At 49.6% G+C, this 15,000-nt stretch overlaps 1 pseudogene; it reads left to right on the top strand.

Moving 5' to 3' along the window:
* LOC124032398 overlaps positions 1-15,000 on the top strand; it is a 170,936-nt pseudogene that overhangs the window by 78,003 nt on the left and 77,933 nt on the right.

Here is a 15,000-nt window from a genome sequence, read left to right as displayed (position 1 = left end):
ACTAACCCTATCCCGACCCTATCCTGACCCTAACCTGATCCTAACCCCAGTGTATGGGTTTCTCCCCACCAGAGACAGAAGCAGATACGTCCTGGCCTGTCAGCCATCGGCAGGTTTTGTAATCTCTGGATTCCTTAGTCATATTTTTCATTTGTTCTGGTGAAACTGGAGCCTAGTTTCAGTTCCCTTTCTGTGTGCCAGCTAGCTGCTAGGCTAGATACTCATGTGCGAGGCTAGTCTCCCTTTAACATGGGCTGGGTTGCCAGACCCTAACTGAGTTTTCCCCTTTAACATGGGCTGGGTTACCAGACCCTGACCTAGTAATGCCCCTTTAACATGGGCTGGGTTACCAGATCCTAAATGAGTCTTCCCCTTTAAAATGGGCTGGGTTGCCAGACCCTAAATGAGTCTTCCCCTTTAAAATGGGCTGGGTTGCCAGACCCTAATTAAGTCTTCTCCCTGTATCATGGGCTGGGTTACCAGACCCTAACTGAGTATTCTCCCTTTAGCATTGGCTGGGTTACCAGATCCTAACTGAGTCTTCCCCTTTAACATGGTCTGGGTTGCCAGATCCTAACTGAGGCTGGGTTACCAGATCCTAACTGAGTCTTCCCCTTTAACATGGTCTGGGTTGCCAGATCCTAACTGGGTTACCAGATCCTAACTGAGTCTTCCCCTTTAACATGGTCTGGGTTGCCAGATCCTAACTGAGGCTGGGTTGACAGATTCTGACCCTAGTATTTCCCCTTTAACATGGGCTGGGTTGCCAGATTCTGACCCTAGTATTTCCCCCCTTAACAACATTGAAGGTGATGATAATGAGATTAAAGCTGATCAGCTGTGTCTCTGTTTACATTCTGAACGATTTAGGAGACAAGATACACACACAGAGCTGATTAGGAGACACGATACACACACAGAGCTGCTTAGGAGACACGATACACACACAGAGCTGCTTAGGAGACATGATACACACACAGAGCTGCTTAGGAGACATGATACACACACAGAGCTGCTTAGGAGACACGATACACACACAGAGCTGCTTAGGAGACACGATACACACACAGAGCTGATTAGGAGACACGATACACACACAGAGCTGCTTAGGAGACATGATACACACACAGAGCTGATTAGGAGACACGATACACACACAGAGCTGCTTAGGAGACATGATACACACACAGAGCTGCTTAGGAGACGTGATACACACACAGAGCTGCTTAGAGAGATACACACACAGATAGGAGATACACACACAGAGCTGCTTAGGAGACATGATACACACACAGAGCTGCTTAGGAGACGTGATACACACACAGAGCTGCTTAGGAGACACGATACACACACAGAGCTGCTTAGGAGACACAATACACACACAGAGCTGCTTAGGAGACATGATACACACACAGAGCTGCTTAGGAGACACGATACACACACAGAGCTGCTTAGGAGACACGATACACACACAGAGCTGCTTAGGAGACATGATACACACACAGAGCTGCTTAGGAGACATGCTACACACACAGAGCTGCTTGGCCCTTTAAACCTCACACAACTGGACTACTGGGAGGAAACACACACACACACAAAACACACACACACACAAACACACACACACTCTCTCTCTTTTGAGAGTGACCCGCACAAAGAAGTCCAACTTTAAAACAAGATGTCCATTGTAGATGTAAAGTTAGCTAACAGGTTTTTCACTACGGTGTAGGGTTAGGGTGTTGGCAGTAACTCTCACCACACACACACACACACACACACACACACACACACACACACACACACACACACACACACACACACACACACACACACACACACACACACACACACACACACACACACACACTGGCCAGAGATAAGAAGCACGTGGTGTGAAAGAGGAAGTAGGGAGAACAGCTACTGCTCTCTCCCCTCTGTCTCTCCCTCTGCCCTCTGTCTCTCTCTCCCCTCTGTCTCTCCCTCTATCTCTTTCCCTCTCCCTCTCTGTCTCTCTCTCCCCTCTGTATCTCTCTCTCCCTCTCCCTCTTATCTCTTTCCCCCTCTCTGTCTCTCTCTCTCTCCTCTCTCTCTCTCTATCTCCCCCTGTCTCTGTCTCTCTCTCTCTCCTCTCTCTCTCTATCTCCCCCTGTCTCTGTCTCTCTCGCTGTATCTCTCTCTCTCTGTCTCTTCATCTCTGTCTCTCTGTCTCTCTCTCTCTCACTGTCTCTCTCTCTCTCTCTCTGTCTCTTCGTGTCTCTCTCTCTCTGTCTCTTCGTCTCTCTCTCTCTGTCTCTTCGTCTCTCTTTCTCTGTCTCTTCGTCTCTCTCTCTGTCTCTTCATCTCTCTCTCTCTGTCTCTTTCTCTCTCTCTGTCTCTCTGTCTCTCTCTGTCTCTTCATCTCTCTCTCTGTCTCTCTGTCTCTCACTCTCTCTGTCTCTTCGTCTCTCTCTCAATTCAATTCAATTCAAGGGCTTTATTGGCATGCGAAACATGTGTTAACATTGCCAAAGCAAGTGAGGTAGATAATATATAAAGTGAATATATAAAGTGAAATAAACAATACAAATTAACAGTAAACTTTACACATACAGAAGTGTCAAAACAATAAAGACATTACAAATGTCATATATATATATATATACAGTGTTTTAACAATGTACAAATGGTTAAAGGACACAATATAAAATAAATAAGCATAAATATGGGTTGTATTTACAATGGAGTTTGTTCTTCACTGGTTGCCCTTTTCTCGTGGCAACAGGTCACAAATATTGCTGCTGTGATGTCATACTGTGGAATTTCACCCAGTAGATATGGGAGTTTTTCAAAATTGGATTTGTTTTCGAATTCTTTGTGGATCTGTGTAATCTGAGGGAAATATGTCTCTCTAATATGGTCATACATTGGGCAGGAGGTTAGGAAGTGCAGCTCAGTTTCCACCTCATTTTGTGGGTAGTGAGCACATAGCCTGTCTTCTCTTGAGAGCCATGTCTGCCTACGGCGGCCTTTCTCAATAGCAAGGCTATGCTCACTAAGTCTGTACATAGTCAAAGCTTTCCTTAATTTTGGATCAGTCACAGTGGTCAGGTATTCTGCCGCTGTGTACTCTCTGTTTGGGGCCAAATAGCATTCTAGTTTGCTCTGTTTTTATGTTAATTCTTTCCAATGTGTCAAGTAATTATCTTTTTGTTTTCTCATGATTTGGTTGGGTCTAATTGTGCTGCTGTCCTGGGGCTCTGTAGGGTGTGTTTGGGTTTGTGAACAGAGCCCCAGGACCAGCTTGCTTAGGGGATCCTTCTCCAGGTTCTCTCACTGTCTCTCTCTCTCTCTCTCTCTCTCTCTCTCTCTCTCTCTCTCTCTCTCTCTCTCTCTCTCTCTCTCTCTCTCTCTCTCTCTCTCTCTCTCTCTCTCTCTCTCTCACTGTCTCTCTCTCACGCTGTCTCTCTGTCTCTGTCTCTCTCTCTCTCTCTCTCTCTTGCTGTCTCTCTGTCTCTCTCTCTCTCTGTCTCTCTCTGTTGCACCCTCTCTTTCTAGCCCTCTCCCCCAGTCCGAAGTGGGGGAGGGGTTTATCAGCTTCTCAGGCTACACACACACACACACACACACACACACACACACACACACACACACACACACACACACACACACACACACACACACACACACACACACACACACACACACACACACACACACACACACACACACACACACACAAACACACATACACACAACACACACACACACACACACACACTCTGGCGAACCTCCAGAGTGAGTGAATCACAGTCGCTTTTCTAGCTGCCATTAGAATAGTAGAACCCGGAACAGGGTCTCTGGTCAGAATGAATAGTAGAACCCGGAACAGGGTCTCTGGTCAGAATGAATAGTAGAACCCACACAGGGTCTCTGGTCAGAAGTTGTGCATGGAATACAGTGTTATTTGGAAAGGACACAATCTATGGCCTGGCTGGGTTCATTAAAGTCTGATTCTTCATTATCCTCCTGGCTGGGTTCATTAAAGTCTGATTCTTCATCATTCTCCTGGCTGGGTTCATTAAAGTCTGATTCTTCATCATCCTCCTGGCTGGGTTCATTAAAGTCTGATTCTTCATTATCCTCCTGGCTGGGTTCATTAAAGTCTGATTCTTCATCATTCTCCTGGCTGGGTTCATTAAAGTCTGATTCTTCATCATCCTCCTGGCTGGGTTCATTAAAGTCTGATTCTTCATCATCCTCCTGGCTGGGTTCATTACAGTCTGATTCTTCATCATTCTCCTGGCTGGGTTCATTAAAGTCTTAGCTGTTGGGGAGGGTTTCTTCACTGTTACTACACTGTCTATCTGATTCTTCATCATTCCTCTCTCTATGGTCAGGGATATTAACTAGCCTCTATCTTTACTTCTCTCTTTCTCTCCCTCTCTCTCCCTCTCCCCTCTCTTCCTCCCACCTCTCTCTCTCCACAATGCTATACTGAGGTGGAGGCTGTGGTGGTGGCTGTAGTGTTGGTGGCTGTAGTGGTGGATGTAGTGGTGGATGTAGTGGTGGATGTAGTGGTGGCTGTAGTGGTGGATGTAGTGGTGGCTGTAGTGGTGGTGGCTGTAGTGGTGCTGGCTGTAGTGGTGGATGTAGTGGTGGTGGCTGTAGTGGTGGCTGTAGTGTTGGTGGCTTTAGTGGTGGTGGCTGTAGTGGTGGATGTAGTGGTGGTGGCTGTAGTGGTGGATGTAGTGTTGGTGGCTTTAGTGGTGGTGGCTGTAGTGGTGGTGGCTGTAGTGGTGGCTGTAGTGTTGGAGGCTTTAGTGGTGGTGGCTGTAGTGGTGGATGTAGTGGTGGCTGTAGTGGTGGATGTAGTGGTGGCTGTAGTGGTGGATGTAGTGGTGGCTGTAGTGGTGGTGGCTGTAGTGGTGCTGGCTGTAGTGGTGGATGTAGTGGTGGTGGCTGTAGTGGTGGCTGTAGTGGTGGATGTAGTGGTGGAGGCTGTAGTGGTGGATGTAGTGGTGGATGTAGTGGTGGATGTAGTGGTGGATGTAGTGGTGGATGTAGTGGTGGCTGTAGTGGTGGATGTAGTGGTGGCTGTAGTGGTGGTGGATGTAGTGGTGGATGTAGTGGTGGATGTAGTGGTGGCTGTAGTGGTGGATGAGTGGTGGAGTGGTGGTGGCTGTAGTGGTGCTGGCTGTAGTGGTGGTGGCTGTAGTGGTGGATGTAGTGGTGGATGTAGTGGTGGAGGCTGTAGTGGTGGATGTAGTGGTGGATGTAGTGGTGGATGTAGTGGTGGCTGTAGTGGTGGATGTAGTGGTGGATGTAGTGGTGGATGTAGTGGTGGCTGTAGTGGTGGAGGCTGTAGTGGTGGATGTAGTGGTGGATGTAGTGGTGGAGGCTGTAGTGGTGGAGGCTGTAGTGGTGGATGTAGTGGTGGCTGTAGTGGTGGCTGTAGTGGTGGAGGCTGTAGTGGTGGATGTAGTGGTGGCTGTAGTGGTGGATGTAGTGGTGGACGCTGTAGTGGTGGCTGTAGTGGTGGCTGTAGTGGTGGATGTAGTGGTGGCTGTAGTGGTGGATGTAGTGGTGGATGTAGTGGTGGCTGTAGTGGTGGTGGCTGTAGTGGTGGCTGTAGTGGTGGATGTAGTGGTGGTGGCTGTAGTGGTGGTGGCTGTAGTGGTGGATGTAGTGGTGGATGTAGTGGTGGTGGCTGTAGTGGTGTTGGATGTAGTGGTGGTGGATGTAGTGGTGGCTGTAGTGGTGGCTGTAGTGGTGGAGGCTGTAGTGGTGTTGGATGTAGTGGTGGAGGCTGTAGTGGTGGCTGTAGTGGTGGCTGTAGTGGTGCTGGCTGCAGTGGTGCTGGCTGTAGTGGTGGTGGCTGTAGTGGTGGTGGCTGTAGTGGTGGAGGCTGTAGTGGTGGTGGCTGTAGTTGTGGATGTAGTGGTGGAGTCTGTAGTGGTGGATGTAGTGGTGGCTGTAGTGGTGGTGGCTGTAGTGGTGGATGTAGTGGTGGCTGTAGTGGTGGTGGCTGTAGTGGTGAATGTAGTGGTGGATGTAGTGGTGGAGGCTGTAGTGGTGGATGTAGTGGTGGAGGCTGTAGTGGTGGATGTAGTGGTGGTGGCTGTAGTGGTGGATGTAGTGGTGGAGGCTGTAGTGGTGGTGGCTGTAGTTGTGGATGTAGTGGTGGAGTCTGTAGTGGTGGATGTAGTGGTGGCTGTAGTGGTGGTGGCTGTGGTGGTGGCTGTAGTGGTGGAGGCTGTAGTGGTGGTGGCTGTAGTGGTGAATGTAGTGGTGGCTGTAGTGGTGGATGTAGTGGTGGTGGCTGCAGTGGTGGTGGCTGTAGTGGTGGAGGCTGTAGTGGTGGAGGCTGTAGTGGTGGTGGCTGTAGTGGTGGATGTAGTGGTGGAGGCTGTAGTGGTGGTGGCTGTAGTGGTGGATGTAGTGGTGGAGGCTGTAGTGGTGGAGGCTGTAGTGGTGGAGGCTGTAGTGGTGGTGTCTGTAGTGGTGGCTGTAGTGGTGGAGGCTGTAGTGGTGGAGGCTGTAGTGGTGGATGTAGTGGTGGATGTAGTGGTGGTGGCTGTAGTGGTGGTGGCTGTAGTGGTGGATATAGTGGTGGATGTAGTGGTGGAGGCTGTAGTGGTGGATGTAGTGGTGGATGTAGTGGTGGCTGTAGTGGTGGAGGCTGTAGTGGTGGAGGCTGTAGTGGTGGATATAGTGGTGGATGTAGTGGTGGAGGCTGTAGTGGTGGATGTAGTGGTGGAGGCTGTAGTGGTGGATGTAGTGGTGGAGGTGGTGGATGTAGTGGTGGATGTAGTGGTGGATGTAGTGGTGGATGTAGTGGTGGCTTTAGTGGTGGCTTTAGTGGTGGATGTAGTGGTGGTGGATGTAGTGGTGGATGTTGTGGTGGTGGATGTAGTGGTGGATGAGTGGTGGTGGAGTGGTGGCTGTAGAGGTGGTGGATGTAGTGGTGGATGTAGTGGTGGCTGTAGTGGTGGTGGCTGTAGTTGTGGATGTAGTGGTGGCTGTAGTGGTGGTGGCTGTAGTTGTGGATGTAGTGGTGGCTGTAGTTGTGGATGTAGTGGTGGCTGTAGTGGTGGATGTAGTGGTGGTGGCTGTAGTGGTGGAGGCTGTAGTGGTGGAGGCTGTAGTGGTGGTGGCTGTAGTGGTGGATGTAGTGGTGGTGGATGTAGTGGTGGAGGCTGTATTGGTGGATGTAGTGGTGGCTGTAGTGTGGGTGGATGTAGTGGTGGATGTAGTGGTGGTGGCTGTAGTGGTGGAGGCTGTAGTGGTGGAGGCTGTAGTGGTGGATGTAGTGGTGGCTGTAGTGTGGGTGGATGTAGTGGTGGATGTAGTGGTGGTGGCTGTAGTGGTGGAGGCTGTATTGGTGGATGTAGTGGTGGCTGTAGTGTGGGTGGATGTAGTGGTGGATGTAGTGGTGGTGGCTGTAGTGGTGGAGGCTGTAGTTGTGGCTGTTGTGATGGCTGTAGTGTGGGTGGATGTAGTGGTGGATGTAGTGGTGGTGGCTGTAGTGGTGGAGGCTGTAGTGGTGCTGGCTGTAGTGGTGGAGGCTGTAGTGGTGGAGGCTGTAGTGGTGGAGGCTGTAGTGGTGGAGGCTGTAGTGGTGGTGGCTGTAGTGGTGGAGGCTGTAGTGGTGGATGTAGTGGTGGTGGCTGTAGTGGTGGTGGTTGTAGTGGTGGAGGCTGTAGTGGTGAATGTAGTGGTGGCTGTAGTGTGGGTGGATATAGTGGTGGAGGCTGTAGTGGTGGTGGCTGTAGTGGTGGTGGCTGCAGTGGTGGTGGCTGTAGTGGTGGATGTAGTGGTGGCTGTAGTGGTGGTGGCTGTGGTGGTGGATGTAGTGGTGGTGGCTGTAGTGGTGGATGTAGTGGTGGATGTAGTGGTGGATGTAGTGGTGGTGGCTGTAGTGGTGCTGGCTGTAGTGGTGGTGGCTGTAGTGGTGGTGGCTGCAGTGGTGGTGGCTGTAGTGGTGGATGTATTGGTGGCTGTAGTGGTGGCTGTGGTGGTGGCTGTAGTGGTGGATGTATTGATGGCTGTTGTGATGGCCAGCTGAACGTGGGTACAAATTGCTTTTGTCCAGAGCCCTTTCAATTGAATAGGGTGCCATTATGGACGCATGCTGTGGGGGGCAAGGAGAGGTCATGACAGGGAGGATTTGTTTGGAATATTGGAGAGATTAAATAGGCACCCTTCTTTAAGCCCCCTGTCCCCCTGAACAGCTGTTCAACTACATTCAGAGAGGAGACATAGAGAGAGAGGGGGGAGGGGAGAGAGAGAGAGCGAGAGAGAGGGAGGAGACATAGAGAGAGAGAGAGGGGGAGAGGTTGAGAGAGAGAGAGAGAGAGAGAGAGAGAGAGAGAGAGAGAGAGAGAGAGAGAGAGAGAGAGAGAGAGAGAGAGAGAGAAAGGTGGAGAGGGGAGAGAGAGAGGGAGGAGACATAGAGAGAGAGGGGAATGCTGCCCTATCATCATGCTGCCCTATCGTCATGCTGCCCTATCGTCATGCTGCCCTATCGTCATGCTGCCCTATCGTCATGCTGCCCTATTGTCATGCTGCACCAATGGTCATGCTGCCCTATTGTCATGCTGCCCTATCGTCATGCTGCCCTATCGTCATGCTGCCCTATCGTCATGCTGCCCTATGGTCATGCTGCCCTATTGTCATGCTGCCCTATCGTCATGCTGCCCTATCGTCATGCTGCCCTATGGTCATGCTGCCCTATTGTCATGCTGCCCTATCGTCATGCTGCCCTATTGTCATGCTGCCCTATCGCCATGCTGCCCTATCGTCATGCTGCCCTATCGTCATGCTGCCCTATGGTCATGCTGCCCTATCGTCATGCTGCCCTATCGTCATGCTGCCCTATGGTCATGCTGCCCTATTGTCATGCTGCCCTATCGTCATGCTGCCCTATCGTCATTCTGCCCTATTGTCATGCTGCCCTATGGTCATGCTGCCCTATCGTCATGCTGCCCTATCGTCATGCTGCCCTATCGTCATGCTGCCCTATTGTCATGCTGCCCTATCGTCATGCTGTCCTATCGTCATGCTGCCCTATGGTCATGCTGCCCTATCGTTATGCTGTCCCATCATCATGCTGCCCTATTGTCATGCTGCCCTATCATCATGCTGCCCTATGGTCATGCTGCCCTATCATCATGCTGCCCTATGGTCATGCTGCCCTATCGTCAGCCCATCATCATGCTGCCCTATCGTCATGCTGCCCTATCGTCATGCTGCCCTATCATCATGCTGCCCTATGGTCATGCTGCCCTATCATCATGCTGCCCTATCGTCATGCTGCCCTATCGTCAGCCCATCATCATGCTGCCCTATCGTCATGCTGCCCTATCATCATGCTGCCCTATCGTCAGCCCATCGTCATGCTGCCCTATCGTCAGCCCATCATCATGCTGTCCTATCGTCATGCTGCCCAATCGTCAGCCCATCATCATGCTGCCCTATCGTCATGCTGCCCTATCATCATGCTGCCCTATCGTCATGCTGCCCTATCGTCAGCCCATCATCATGCTGCCCTATCGTCATGCTGCCCTATCGTCATGCTGCCCTATCGTCAGCCCATCGTCATGCTGCCCTATCGTCAGCCCATCATCATGCTGTCCTATCGTCATGCTGCCCTATCGTCATGCTGCCCTATCGTCATGCTGCCCTATCGTCATGCTGCCCTATCGTCAGCCCATCATCATGCTCTTATCCATATTCTTCTCTGTTTAAGAAATGCTTTTAAAGAAGCTCAATTTTGACGCATCCGTCCAAAACATGACCTTTGCCCGAGAGGAACTTTTAAATTGTGCATGACCCACACTTCTTGTTTACAGCAAACTCAGCCAACACAGTCACACACCTTTGTTTGTAAAGCAATGCTCCTCTGTGCTGATGAAGAGCCGGGGGAATCCTTGCCACACACCCGTGCCCCCGGCCTCTGTCTCACACAAACATGTACCAACACAAATACACTCAGGCACTAGCACTAGGCTGAGACGTGCTTTTGGTTTAGTTCACACGGCCTGCACTGAAGGACTCTGTTCTGGTATGTTATTCTGTTCTTCACTCATGTGTCTCAATATGGCTATCCACTCCTCTCCTCTTCTCTCCTCTCCTCTCCTCTCCTCTCCTCTCCTCTCCTCTCCTCTCCTCTCCTCTCCTCTCCTCTCCTCTCCTCTCCTCTCCTCTCCTCTCCTCTCCTCCTCTCCTCTCCTCTCCTACCATTCCTCTCCTTCCCTCTCCTCTCCTCTTCTCTCCTCTCCTCTCCTCTCCTCTCCTCTCCTCTCCTCTCCTCTCCTACCATTCCTCTCCTTCCCTCTCCTCTCCTCTTCTCTCCTCTTTCCCTCTCCTCTCCCTCTCTCTCCTCTCCTACCATTCCTCTCCTCTTCTCTCATTCCCCTCCTCTCCTCTCCTCTCCTCTCCTACCATTCTCTCCTTCCTCTCTCTCCTCTCCCTCTCTTCTCTCCTCTTCTCTCCTTCCCTCTCCTCTCCTCTCCTCTCCTCTACTCTCCTCTCCTCTCCTACCATTCCTCTCCTTCTCTCTCCTCTCCTCTCCTCTCCTCTCCTCTCCTCTCCTCTCCTCTCCTCTCCTCTCCTCTCCTCTCCTCTCCTCTCCTCTCCTCTCCTACCATTCCTCTCCTCTCCTCTCCTCTCCTCTACCATTCCTCTCCTCTCCTCTCCTCTCCTCTCCTCTCCTCTCCTCTCCTCTCCTTCCTCTTCTCTCCTTCCCTCTCCTCTCCTCTTCTCTCCTCTCCTCTTCTCTCCTCTCCTCTCCTCTCCTCTCCTCTCCTCTCCTTTCCTCTCCTCTCCTCTCCTACCATTCCTCTCCTCACCTCTCCTCTCCTCTCATATTCTCTCCTCTTCTCTACTGCTATCTTTTCCTCTCCTCTCCTCTTCTCTTCTCTCCTCTCCTGTCCTCTCCTCTCCTCACCTCTCATCTCCTCTCATCTCCTCTTCTCTCCTCTCTTCTCCTATTCTCTCCTCTCCTCTCCTCGCCTCTCCTCCCCTTTTCTCTTCTCTCCTCTCCTGTCCTCTCCTCTCCTCACCTCTCATCTCCTCTCCTCTCCTCTCCTCTCCTCTCCTCTCATCTCCTCCCTCTCATCTCCTCTCCTCTCCTGTTCTCTCCTCTTCTCTACTGCTATCCTTTCCTCCCCTCCTCTCCAAATATATTTGTGTTAGGGCTTTCTCTCTCTGTCTCCCCCTTTCTCTCCCCCCTCTCTCTCTTTCTAACTCTCTCTCAATTCAATTTCATTTTAAATTTAAGGGCTTTATTGCTATGGGGAATGTATGTTATGTTACATTGCCGAAGCAAGTGAAGTAAATAGTAAACAAAAGTGAAATAAACAATACTATTACCGGTAAACATCACACTTCGAAAAATTTTTTTTTTTTAAGTGCAAATAGTTGATGTACAAAAGGGAAAATAAATAGACATAAATATGGGTTGTATTTACAATGGTAGATATGGGAGTTTATCAAAATTGGATTTGTTTTCTAATTCTTTGTGGGTCTGTTTAATCTGAGGGAAATATGTGTCTCTAGTATGGTCATGCATTTGGCAGGAGGTTAGGAAGTGCAGCTCAGTTTCCACCTTATTTTGTGGCCAGTGTGCTCCTAACCTGTCTTCTCTTGAGAGCCATGTCTGCCTACGGCGGCCTTTCTCAATAGCAAGGCTATCCTCAATGAGTCTGTACATAGTCAAAGCTTTCCTTACGTTTGGGTCAGTCACAGTGGTCAGGTAGTTAATTATTTCCAATGTGTCAAGTCATTTTCTCATGATTTGGTTGGGTCTAATTGTGTTGCTGTCCTGGGGCTCTGTGGGGTCTTTTTGTGAACAGAGCCCCAGGACCAGCTTGCTTAGGGGACTCTCTACAGGTTAATCTCTCTGTAGGTGATGGCTTTGTTATGGAAGGTTTGGGAATCACTTCCTTTTAGGTGGTTATAGAATGGAACATTGTTTTCTGGATATTGATCATTAGTGGATATCGGCTTAATTCTGCTCTGCGTGCACTAATTTGGTGTTTTGCGTTGTACACGGAGGATATTTTTGCAGAATTCTGCATGCAGAGTCTCAGTTTGGTGTTTGTCCCATTTTGTGAATTATTGGTTGGTGAGCGGACCCCAGACCTCACAACCATAAAGGGCAATGAGTTCTATAACTGATTCAATTATTTTTACCCAGATCCTAATTGGTATGTCAAATTGTATGTTCCTTTTGATGGCATAGAAGGCCCATCTTGCCTGGTCTCTCAGCTCATTCACAGCTTTGTGGAAGTTACCTGTGGTTTCTAGATGGAATTTGTATTTGTGGTCCTGGCAACTGGACCTTTTTTGGAACACCATTATTTTTGTCTTACTGAGATTTACTGTCAGGGCCCAGGTCTGTCAGGGCCCAGGTCTGACAGAATCTGTGCAGAAGATCTAGGTGCTGCTGCAGGCCCTCCTTGGTTGGGGACTGAAGCACCAGATCATCAGCAAACAGCGGACATTTGACTTCAGATTCTAGCAGGGGGAGGCCGGGTGCTGCAGACTTTTCTCGTGCCCTCGCCAATTCGTTGACGTACATGTTGAAGAGGATGGGGCTTAAGCTGCATCCCTGTCTCACCCCACGGCCCTGTGGAAAGAAATGTTTTTTGCCAATTTTAACCGCACACTTGTTGTTTGTGTACATGGATTTTATAATGTCATATGTTTTACCCCCAACACCACTTTCCATCAGTTTGTATTGCAGATCCTCACTGCACATTGAGTCAAAAGCTTTTTTGAAATCAACAAAGCATGAGAAGACTTTGCCTTTGTTTTGGTTTGTTTGTTTTTCAATTAGGGTGTGCAGGGTGAATACGTGGTCTGTCCTACGGTAATTTGGTAAAAAGCCAATTTGACATTTACTCAGTACGTTGTTTTCATTGAGGAAATGTATGAGTCAAATTTATCTCCACTTTTGTGGATTCATGTGGTCCTTTGTTCCAAATATTGGGGGAAATGCCAGAGCTGAGGATGATCTTAAAGAGTTTAAGTATAGCCAAATGTAATTTGTGGTCTGTTTATTTTATCCTTTCATTGAGGATACCATCCACAGGCCTTTTTGAGTTGGAGGGTTTGTATTTTGTCCTGTAGTTCTCTCTCTCTCTCAATTCAAGGGGCTTTATTGGCATGAAACATGTGTTAACTTTGCCACAGCAAGTGAGGTAGATAATATATAAAGTGAATATATAATCTCTCTCTCTCTCTCTCTCTCTCTCTCTCTCTCTATCTATCTATCTATCTATCTATCTATCTATCTATCTATCTATCTATCTTTCTCTCTCTCTCTGTGTGTCTCTCTCTCTCTGTCTCTGTCTCTCTGTCTCTCTGTCTCTCTCTCTGTCTGTCTCTCTCTCATCTACTGTAGCTGTGACTGTATTGTTGTCACACCACAGCCAGACAGTGACCCTCTATTCCCGACCGCCTGGCCAGCTGGGACAAATATAATTGGATAAGATTCATGGCTCAAGCGTTTTAGCGAATTAAAAATAACCACTGAAATCTGATTGGTTTGGAACACTGGCATTATCTTGGACATGTAGGGACATGTAGTTTTATTGTTGGAGTCAATGGTGGATGTTAAGACGAAAGCCAAGCGATGTGAACTGTATGCCAGTGAATATATGCTTTCTCTGCAGTTTTCTTGAGTTCTCTTTGTTAGCTTTGTGCTATGTGTGTGTGTGTGTGTGTGTGTGTGTGTGTGTGTGTGTGTGTGTGTGTGTGTGTGTGTGTGTGTGTGTGTGTGTGTGTGTGTGTGTGTGTGTGTGTGTGTGTGTGTGTGTGTGTGTGTGTGTGTGTGTGTGTGTTGGGGGGGGGGGCACAAACTCATGATGCATCACATGACTTATCCTCTGTACATGTCCCCCTCTTCACTTTCTCCATCTAGGTTATCTATTCAATCTCTACTCCCTCTCTCCTTCCCTCTCTCCCTCCCTCTCTCTCTCCCTCCCTCTTTCCTCCCTCTCTTCCTCCCTCTCTTCCTCCCTCTCTCCTCCCTCTCCCCCTCCCTCTCTCTCCCTCGCTCCCTCCCTCTCTCCCTCCCTCTCCCCTCCCTCTCTCCCTCCCTCCCTCTCTCCTCTCTCTCTCCCTCCCTCTCTCCCTCCCTCCCTCTCTCCTTCCCTATCTCTCTCCGTCCCTCTCTACTCCCTCTCTCCCTCCCTCTCTCCTTCCCTCTCTCCTTCCCTCCCTCTCTCCTCCCTCCCTCCCTCTCTCCTCCCTCCCTCCCTCTCTCCTCCCTCTCCCCCTCCCTCTCTACTCCCTCTCTCCCTCCCTCTCTCCTTCCCTCTCTCCTTCCCTCCCTCTCTCCTCCCTCCCTCCCTCTCTCCTCCCTCCCTCCCTCTCTCCTCCCTCTCCCCCTCCCTCTCTACTGCCTCCCTCCCTCTCTCCCTCCCTCTCTCTCTGTCTCTCTTCATCTGCACCAACAAGTTCAGTGTGTCCACAAACACAGTTTGTTGTGGTAGGGCTGAGTGCTTGTGTTTCAAGGGAGGTAAATTGGATTGTAGTGAGAGTGGATCGGTGGTGTGGAATTGTGTAGAGTAGAGTAGGGTAGAGTCGTGAATAGACAATGTCAAGCTGAGCAGTACACAGTCAGCGAGCCAGCCAGTCAGTCAGCTAGTCAGTAAATCAGTGAGTCAGTCAGTTAATCAATCAGTTAATCAGTCAGACAGTGAGACAGTCAGTCAGTCAGTCAGTCAGTTAATCAGTTAATCAGTCAGGCAGTGAGACAGTCAGACAGTCAGTCAGTCAGTTAATCAGTCAGTCAGACAGTCAGTCAGTCAGGCAGTCAGTGAGTTAATCAGTCAGTCAGTGAGTTAATCAGTCAGTCAGACAGTCAGTCAGGCAGTCAATCAATCAATCAGTTAATCAGTCAGACAGTCAGTCAGTCAGTCAGTTAATCAGTCAGACAGTCAGTCAGTCAGATAGTCAGTCAGACAGTCAGTCAGTCAGTCAGTTAATCAGTCAGTCAGACAGTCAGTGAGA

This window comes from Oncorhynchus gorbuscha, linkage group LG03, assembly GCF_021184085.1.
Source record: "Oncorhynchus gorbuscha isolate QuinsamMale2020 ecotype Even-year linkage group LG03, OgorEven_v1.0, whole genome shotgun sequence".
NCBI lineage: Eukaryota > Metazoa > Chordata > Actinopteri > Salmoniformes > Salmonidae > Oncorhynchus > Oncorhynchus gorbuscha.
This window is presented reverse-complemented; position numbering and strand designations above follow the sequence as displayed.